The following is a 9718-nucleotide window of genomic DNA, read 5'->3' as shown; positions in this document are numbered from 1 at the left end:
TTGTCCTTTACAATAATAAGGAAAACTTCAATTAAGATTTTTCTATAGCTTTCTAATGTTTTTTCTTCAAATGTTCTTCTCGGTGTCTTAGATTATAGAAACAATGGGTCTTCCCCATTACAGTGGTCCCGCTCGCTTACTGTCCTTCGGTGTCGATAGGACAGAACTTCTATATCACGCTGGGACTGGTATGGCATTCGCTCGACGTTTGCTCTTTCACAAATAGCGTTATTTCATTCACGAGTATTGGTGTTAAGCTGCCGGTTGAGTGCATCAACAAGTACCATACAACTTCGAAAGTTGTTCATCGCACGGTCTCTATGCTCGCGGGCTACATCCCGTTGCTGCTCTGTCTTTTTGCGTTCTTTTATAAGCGACTCAATCATTTGTATAAGATTGAAAGTACAGGATATTAAACAAAATAAAGGATGGAAAAAATTGATAACGCAAGAAGCTATTAGAATGAACAACTTATCTGTTTTACACTAGTCAACAAAATTTTATCGCCCCTCACCCACGCGAAACTGTCTGAGATCTTCTAAGATGAACTCCACGCCTAGACATCTCAAGTTTACACATCATACACAAAACATGTAATCGCAATGATAGCAATAGCAGTGCTTAATTTATATCACTGTTCTAAACAAACAAACAGACCCCGCAGCAAACAGTTAGTCGTAACAAAAACTGGGTCAAGCTTGTAAACAAATTGAACAAAGTTAAAATCAACCGAATAGTTTTCCATTTTTGGTCAAAAAAGGGGGGGACAATTTTTGCAACCTATAAAATTTTTGGAAGTGTCCCACCCCGTTGTAGATGTGCATTGCAAAAATTGTCCGTCCCCCCCCGTTGAGGTTCTAGTCAACTTCCTTTATTACTTCGGTCACCCATGATCCACCTCCCAATTTTTTTTTGAGTTAAGATATCCATCTTAAATATTCAAAAGAAACACCAAAATTTGAGAGTTGCCCATTTAGAGTATATCTTTGTAAATTCGAGTTAAAAAGACTGTATATGTATTATTAGTTCGCAAATCAAAAAAGTTGGTAAAATTGATCAAAAATGCAGTAGTATATAGAAAGCAGTTTTTAGATTTTAGTTACAAAACTTACATAGAAAGGATACTAGTTTCACCAAGTTCTTCAAACTTTGCCATTTAAAATCCGACAAAAAGATTTCATCCCGATAAGTGTTCTTCCTAGCGGAATATTGTTCGTAATCAGAAGAAAACTTTTTACGGCTCGGAGTTCGAGAAAAACTCAAACAAAATATTTTGTAAAAACAGAGACCGCCAAGATCAGGTCGAAACAAATGAGACTTCTTTTTCATCTAGGTGGGTTCAAGATTACTAATTTTAAAAACAATCTACTCAGCCGATAGTCATCATTTCATCGGAAGAGTGATCAATTCACTTACACGGGCGTAAATGGGATTACAAACACGACACTCGTGTCATGAGCAGAAGTAATAACAACGCCATAAAAAAAGTCTAACACAAAGTCTTATTGCAAAATTTTGCGGCCCGATTGGTCTCATCGCACCGTCTACAGCAGGGGCTCATTTTATTTTGAAAGATATTTGACATCTGAATGGACAAAATTGGGATGATAAGTTACCCAAAGACAGAGTTGACAGAGTTTTCGAATTGTGTGTTGCACTATCGCGTTGATCAAGATCACTAAACCAAGATGTTGCTTCTAGGGACTGTTCGAACGTCCCGAACTCCTCTTATTTAGTGATTGTTTTCAGTGGTGTAGGTTTCTTAGGGCATAGTTAACTTCCATTTTAATGTATCTTAAAACAGAGCAGCATTCGTCTTGGGCAAAACCCGCGTTGCACCTATGAAAGTGATGGCCGTTCCGAAAGTGAAACTGCAAGCCGCTCAAGCGTGGCGCTGCACGCTTAAAAAGTTAGATCGGTCGTGCATTGATTGTTACTATATACAAAGTTTTCATAGCGCGATCGTCATACAGTGGATAAACTAAAACAACAGACAATTAATCTTTGCAAATGGCTTTAGTGAAATCTTATAGTAAACCAGCGTTGAACAACGGAACTACGTCTCTGACTCTGATAATTTTACTGATGCTGGCAAATGTGGAATTTCTAATGAGATCTTGAAATCAAGAAACTGGGTTAAATGTCATTACTTCTTAAAAAATAAGCATTTCCCTTTCAAGCAGCACACTGACGTCATAAATAAGATCAGGCTGGGTGTTGTAACCAAGGATCTAGATGATGGCTCCAGCTCATCGTTAGCCCCTGCACAAAAATCCCGTCAGGGAAGAAAGCTGTCGATAAATCTTTTTTTGATCTGTTTAATTCTTATCAAAAATTCCTTCGTGTCACCGCATATGTGCTCCTTTTTTTATTTTATCACTAATGTTACCTTAACATAAACGGCAGCATAGCGGAGCCTGTTGAGCTTGACGAAGTTGAGCATTATCTTAAGTACGTTTTTCGTTTAGGTATCAGTTGTTTGTTCAAAATATCTTTCAATATGAGAAAAAAATTGAATTGTGATTCAACCATTAAAAATTATGCAAAACAAGTTAGAGTTGTTTTCAAAACAGTTTAGTTGGTTCAAAGTGAAATTTCACGTAATTTTTGGTAGAATTTGTATACGCAAAGTACTCATTCTTTTGAAGTATATTTAAAAAATATTCGACAGATAACACTAAAAAACGGTAAAACTTTTCCATCTAAATTTCAGAAAAAATATTCAAAACTCAAAACTCGTACTGTAAATCAAACGCATTAGTAAAAATGCTGCTCTTTTGTTAATGAGAAGTCATTTAACGCTCAAGCATTTGGAAAGCAAAGCAAAGAGGATTAAATAACACCCTTGTTCGAGTATATGTATCCGATGCTGGAAATGTGACGTTATAACTTCCATGAACGTTTGAGTTGTTGTTTGTGGGAGTTATATTCCGAACCAGAGTTTAGTCTTAAAATAACTTTGGGAACAGTTCAACCATTCCTCATGAACAATGGCAGATGGTGAATTTTCGATTGATTTGATTTTTGACTGCTTTTGACGCAAGTGTTATACTCATACACAATGAGTATAGTCAATTGAACTGCAAATGCTCTCGTACAAGTTGAGATAGGCACTTGCGCCGCTAATGGCAAGTTTAGTCGTTACGTTCAAATGGTTACTTTCTAGAATGGGCAATCGCGGTGCGATTGACTCTAGTCAAAACTGCTGAGCTCAAATGAGAAGCGTTTGCAAGAATTAAATTAAACTGAGCGTTAGCGCTGCAAAATGGAGAATGAAGAATAAGAATGATACAATTTAAGAAAGAAAGTTTGTTCAAAGTTTAATCACGCATAACGGAAGCAACTCTTGGATTTGTTTATATCGTGAACGAATGTATTTCCGTTACAGACAGAGTGAACAGACAAAAACTGCTAAAATGGGAGGAAGTGTACATCAACTGAACTTAAATGGCATTTGCCCTTCAAATGGAATTTACAACAACTAAATAAATTAAAATACGGATATGGATACGTGAAGGGTATCCATTGCCGTATGACATTTCCCCCTCTTGGAGAGAAAATAAATTACTAATTAAAATCAGAAAATTAATGGATATTCACCGGTTACTAAGTAATAAAATATTAAATAATAGATAAAATAAAAGTTTATGAAAGTTTTGATTTATTCAAGTTTATTCTCTATCGCTGTTTTCTGCATTTTCTGCTTAGAGAACTGTCATCTCCCGTGGTAGATTTTGGGCTTCCTCAACCCATTCATTAGAATCTCTCGCAACTCCAATGTCCTGATTATCGGTGTAACCTTCTGTGTTTCGAACTTTTTCAATAATCGTTTGTGACTTCTGGGTCTTTTTCTTCAAGGTTCGCTTGCTTTTCCGAATTGAAGAAGTATCAGAATCTGATGTGTCGCTAATTGCGAGTTGGCGCTTTGAAATTTTTCGCAAAATGGGTGTAGGCTTTTGTTGCACTGATGAGGTTATTTGCGCCCCAGATGGTCCTGCCGTATTTGATGTAGCCAATTGCGGTGCGATTGGACTAAATCTAAGTATTTGTGTTAAATCGGGTCGATTCAGGAATGCCTCGTCGTGTTTCGGATTTCTCTTGGAAATTCTCATTTTTAACGATCTTACAATATTACTGGCTGTAAAGATGCATGACCGTCCTGATGAAACAACACTCACATCATCTGTTTGTCTCCTATTACGTTTAATCTTTTTGTCACCAGTGTTTTTTCGAATAAGATCTCGCTTGTGTTTCTGGTTTTTTTGTTCTAGGGTTTTTTCGTTGATCTTTTTCGGACGTCGCTCTATATATTGTGTGAGTTCCGTTTCTCTTTCAGTCCGTGTCCCAAATTTAGCGATATCCGCGTTCCTAACCCGTACTTCTTGTTTGTGTGGTTCTTTTATCACACTCGTCGTGGGGCTTACTTTGCACAAAGTGCTTCCTGGTGCTAGAACCTCATATAGGCCATCCAGGTTCTTCTTTTGACGTTGGTTATCGTGTAGCTTGCGAGCCAATTTCACCTGCACGCTACGTTCCGAGCAAGGGATTGGGCGGCAAACGGCGTCTGAACTAATGAAACGTTCTTCTCCGTCGTTTCGTTTCTCTTGCTCTGTTCTCGCAAGAGTACTTGCGGCGCAAATGACACGCTCAATTTCCGTGTCAGAACATAGAGCCGTATCCGCCCACTGTTCTTCTGTCAGGTAGGAGCGGCCCGGAATTGTATCCTCGTCTAAATAATAATTAATTATTTCATTATAATTGAGATTTTTACTATCGGATTTAGTTGTGATATTTGATATAGGTGTGTTACATTTTCTACCGAAGTGTGCTTCAAATGGTGTGATATTTATTGTTTTTTGTCTTTATATTCTTAATCGTTGTATTATTGCTTTTAGTGAAGTTTCTAAATTAAATTTTTTATTTAATTGTGATTTCATGCAAGATAATTATCGTTTAAATGTTTGAATAATACGTTCTACTAATCCGATTGCTCTATGATCATTCGCTGGTGCATATATAGGTGTAATATTATTTTCAGTACAAAATATCTCAAACTTTTTTCCTGTGAAACATCTAGCTTGATCTAATCTAATAGTTCTAGGTACTCCGTGTTGATATATATATTTATTTAAGAATTTGATTACATTTGGGCCTGATGCTTTATTTACTATTTCTGCTGTGGGGTATTTAGAATATCTATCTATACTTGTAATAAAATTTTGCCCTATGCCTTTCTCATCTAAAATTGGTCCACCAAAGTCTAATTGTATTTCGTCGTTTGGTTCACTACATTTAGGTAGAGGTGTCCATTTGCGGTGCGGAATCACTGATTTGAGGTTCTTACCAATTTCTGTGCAAGCTTTGCACTCACTGGCTTTTGCCAGTATATCTCTGTGGATGTAGGGCCACCAGATATTTTGGGCTAGGGACAGCATGGCGAAACTCCCTGGGTGTGTGGAGTGGATATCTTTCAGCACCGCGTCCTTGATTGATTTGGGTATGGCAATTCTTTCATCGAGACAGACACACCCATGTTTGACGCTTAAATCTCTCCAATATGAGAAGAGATAAGGACTTATCTCTTGTAATCGATCCGCGTCGTTTCTGATCACACAGTCCTTTATTTCTTTTAGTATCGCATCCTTTCCTGTCAGTATGGCCAAGAACTTCTTACTGAACACTTTATTGAGTGTTTCAGTAAACATTATGTCGTCGGTCTCCTCTATCATACTACCAGTTGGGGTTTCTGTGTGTGATGTTGTATTGGATCCGGGTGTTGAAGGAGTCGTGTCTGAGAAGGTTACTCTCGCCTTTGTAGGGGTTGATTTAGAGCGGGTTGCTTTGGCCTTTGGCATTGTTTTTATACTGTTTATTGAATTGTTTGATATGATAGGTTTATTGTGTTTATTCACAAAGTAGTGTTTTGTAGGCTGAATTCGGGCAAAAAGCGAGTGACTTTTGTGTAAGTGGTATTTATATTTAGGAATTTGTGCTTTCGCGCTTAATTCAGTGTTATTAGGTGGATTACTTGATTTGATACCATTAATGGGCTGTATTGGGGATAATTGTTCAGATTGTTCACATTCTTTACCGTCTGACATTTGCACCTCTTTTTCAGCGAATTTGTTAATGGAATGTGAATTATTGACTTTACGATTATTTAGTGCAAATTGTAATTTTGTAACTTTAAGTGGCATTTGCTACGCAAATGGGTGATCAAAATGTGAATTAATTTTAGAATTGGGAAGTGTTAATTGCGGTACGAATGATGTTTTCAATGGTGAAATAGTTAATTGCGATGCAAATGCTTCCTTGCAATTAGGTGAATTAACACTCAGTGATGTGGGTAATCGCGGTGCGAATGGTCGTTTTACTTTTTGTAAAGGCAAATTTGACTTTAAAATGCTTGTAAATTTTTTAGTTGCTGTCTGTTCATTTATGATTAGATGTTTCATTGAATCACGGATTTTTGAAATTGTTGCTACAACAAAATGTTCGTCGTATGTAGATATCTTTTTAGCTCTGGCAAATGGGTTCCTGGATATGTAGTCAACGAGGCCCATCTTTGCACCTGGCATATGTTCAATTGTGAAATTGTACGGAAGTAATCTATCGATCCATCGAGACAGTCGACTATTGTATGATTTGTTAGATCGATGTTCTTTAAGTATGGACAATAGGGCTCTATGATCCGTCACTACCATAAAATTTTTTCCGTACAAATAGTATTTAAAATATTCAATTGACCAAACTATCCCCAACAGTTCCAATTCATTGACACTGTAGCGTTCTTCCGTTGAATTGAGAAATCGTGACGCGAATGCTATTGGCTTCCAACCATCTGGTGTGTTTTGTTCTAATGCTGCCCCCAATCCTGAACCTGAAGCATCACATTTTACGCGAACATCCAATTTTGGATTGTAATGGCTATTTTCTGTACTGTTTGCGATTTTTTCTTTAATCAGATTAAAATGTTTCGTGTGTTCATCTGTCCAGATGAATTTTACAGATTTCTTTAAAAGTGGTCTAAGAGGGTGACATAATTGTGCTAAGTGTGGTATAAATTTGCCGATGTAGTGTACTGACCCTAGAAATGATCTAAGTCGTTTTAGTGTTGTTTGTGGTGGTATTGTTAAAATTGCTGCTGTTTTGCTTTCTAAAGGTGATATTCCAGTTTGTGTAAGTTTATAACCTAACCATTCTATTTCCGATTTAGCAAAGTGACATTTCTGGAGATTAATTCTTAAGTTGTCGTCATCTAATTTTTTGAGACACTTGTAAACGTATGTTAAATGGTCTGCTTCAGTGCCGGTACTAACGATTATGATATCGTCCAAGAAACAGTATGTGTTTTGCAAGCCTATGAGTGTGAATTCCACAGCTTTTTGGAATTCTGCCGGCATATCTGTAAGTCCATAAAAACCAGTTTTGAATCTATATGTACCAGTAGATTCGCCACATATGATGTTAAAATTACAGTGTTTTGACGTGTCGTGATGCAATTTTAGTTGACTATGTGCATACTTTAGGTCTAATGTGGTGAAATATGCGTGTCGGCCGTTTTGTGTATTTGTAAGGTGTTGTGAGATGGTATCAATTAACATTTCGATATTAGGCATTTGGTATTTATTTTTATGTATTGCTTTATTTAATACTTTAGAATCTAATGCTAGCTTTATCGACTGATCTTTCTTCACTGTGATTACAATCGGGGAAATAAAATGTTCGTCAGAGCAACTAGATAGTTTTTCGATATGACCTTCAGTCTGTTCTCTTTCTAATTCTTCTGACACTCTAGGTTGGAGATTTATCGGAACACGTCGACCTTTTTGATGCTTTGCTGTAAACATTTGATGAAACTTTGATTTCGCTACATGTGTTTTAGATAAGCCAATTCTTGATACTAAATGTGGAAATTGCGTCGCGATTGTCTCTTTAATTTTACCTGTAGGATTATTGATGTTATAAACACATTTACTAGTTTCTGGTTGTTGTTGAACAACTGCAAGTCCCAATGTAGTGAACAGATCTCTTCCGATGATATTTTTGTGCCCATTGTCTACCACAGTCAGCATTGCTGATGTGTCTTTCCATTGATTGTAGATTACTGTGGTTTCCAAGTGTCCAATTACTTTGATTGGTTCGTTTGAGAAAGGTTTCAAATTCTTTTTCTCTACTGTATCTGTCCATTTGGCTGATTTTTTGTGGATCGGATGATTTTGTTCGCTAAACTTTTTGTTATGATGCTGACGGCACTTCCAGAGTCAATCATAGCAGATGTTCTTATTTCCCCCATTTGCACTTCCACATTCAGTGGTTCCAATTGATGAACTGAATCAGAAGAAACCGCCGCTACATAGTTATCTGAATCACTATCATAGTCTGAATCGTACACCTGTTCATACAATTGTTGATAGCTTGTTATATAGTTGACGGATTCTTCATCATCACTTTTTTTCCGGCGATTGATCGATTTGGTTTACATTTGATTTTTGAGTTTTCTGTATCGGATTCTGCGACTTTTTCGGTTTGCGGCATTTTCTGCCGAAATGACCCATAATACCACAATTATTGCATTTCTTACCATTCGCGGGACAAATCTGCTTGTGATTGTGACTCCAACGGAGACCACAATTCGTACAAACACTCGTATTTTGATAATTTTGAGGGACAGTTGGGTAGCGTGTGAAGTCTCGTTTTGTTGAAGATCCATTCGCGTTGCGATTGCGTACTGGGTTACTATTAATGAAATCCACAGAAGTAGTACCTGACATCAAGTTTTGGTTTATTTTCTGCTGATTCTGCGCTCCCATTTCCATTTGCATGGCTATCTCTAATGCTTTTGGTGGTTCTACTGTTTCCTTCAACAATTCTTTCTGAGTCTCGTGATCAAGCATATTTAATATGAATGCATCACGAATCAGCGCAGTTTCTTCACTTCCCAGATTGCAATTTTCCGCCACTTCTATGAGACGACCATAGAAACTTTCCACCGACTCTCCTTTTTGCTGCTTACACGAGTAGAAAACGAAGCGATCGTAAGTTATATTACGAACCTTTGTGAATGAGTCCTCCATTGCCCGCCACAAGTCTTTAAAAGGTTGTTTCCCTATCCGAAAATGAGGGTATTTACTCTTGAAGATTCGCCGACCCTCTGTACCAATGCTCAGATATAGCAACGATATCGTCTTCTGCTCACAAATTCCCCACGGTTTGTCTCCACAGAGGATCCCAACTTCTTCAATCTTTTTACAACGGTTTTGCCAGTTTACTTTCTATTGCTGATTTCGAACTTTACGATCTCTTTCCGTTGCCTGTGTGTGGTTTTCTACCGGTTTTTCGTAGGTAGGTTCAGGTGGGTAAGTCACCGTTGCAGGGGGATCATTTAACAGGGTGTCTAATTTTATCCCTTCCTTAGCAAGTAGAGCCAGTTTCCATTGCTGCGTCCATTTGTCCCACGTCAAAGGAGGTGTTGCTGTCAGTTTCTCCCAAAATGCTTCTATGTGGAGTGGTGTTTTCTTTGAGTCCGCTGCTGACTGCGCCATGTTATACTCATACACAATGAGTATAGTCAATTGAATTGCAAATGCTCTCGTACAAGTTGAGATAGGCACTTGCGCCGCTAATGGCAAGTTTAGTCGTTACGTTCAAATGGTTACTTTCTAGAATGGGCAATCGCGGTGCGATTGACTCTAGTCAAAACTGCTGAGCTCAAATG

Source organism: Convolutriloba macropyga, chromosome 9 (genome assembly GCF_964194025.1).
Source record: "Convolutriloba macropyga chromosome 9, txConMacr16.3, whole genome shotgun sequence".
NCBI lineage: Eukaryota > Metazoa > Xenacoelomorpha > Acoela > Convolutidae > Convolutriloba > Convolutriloba macropyga.
This window is presented reverse-complemented; position numbering follows the sequence as displayed.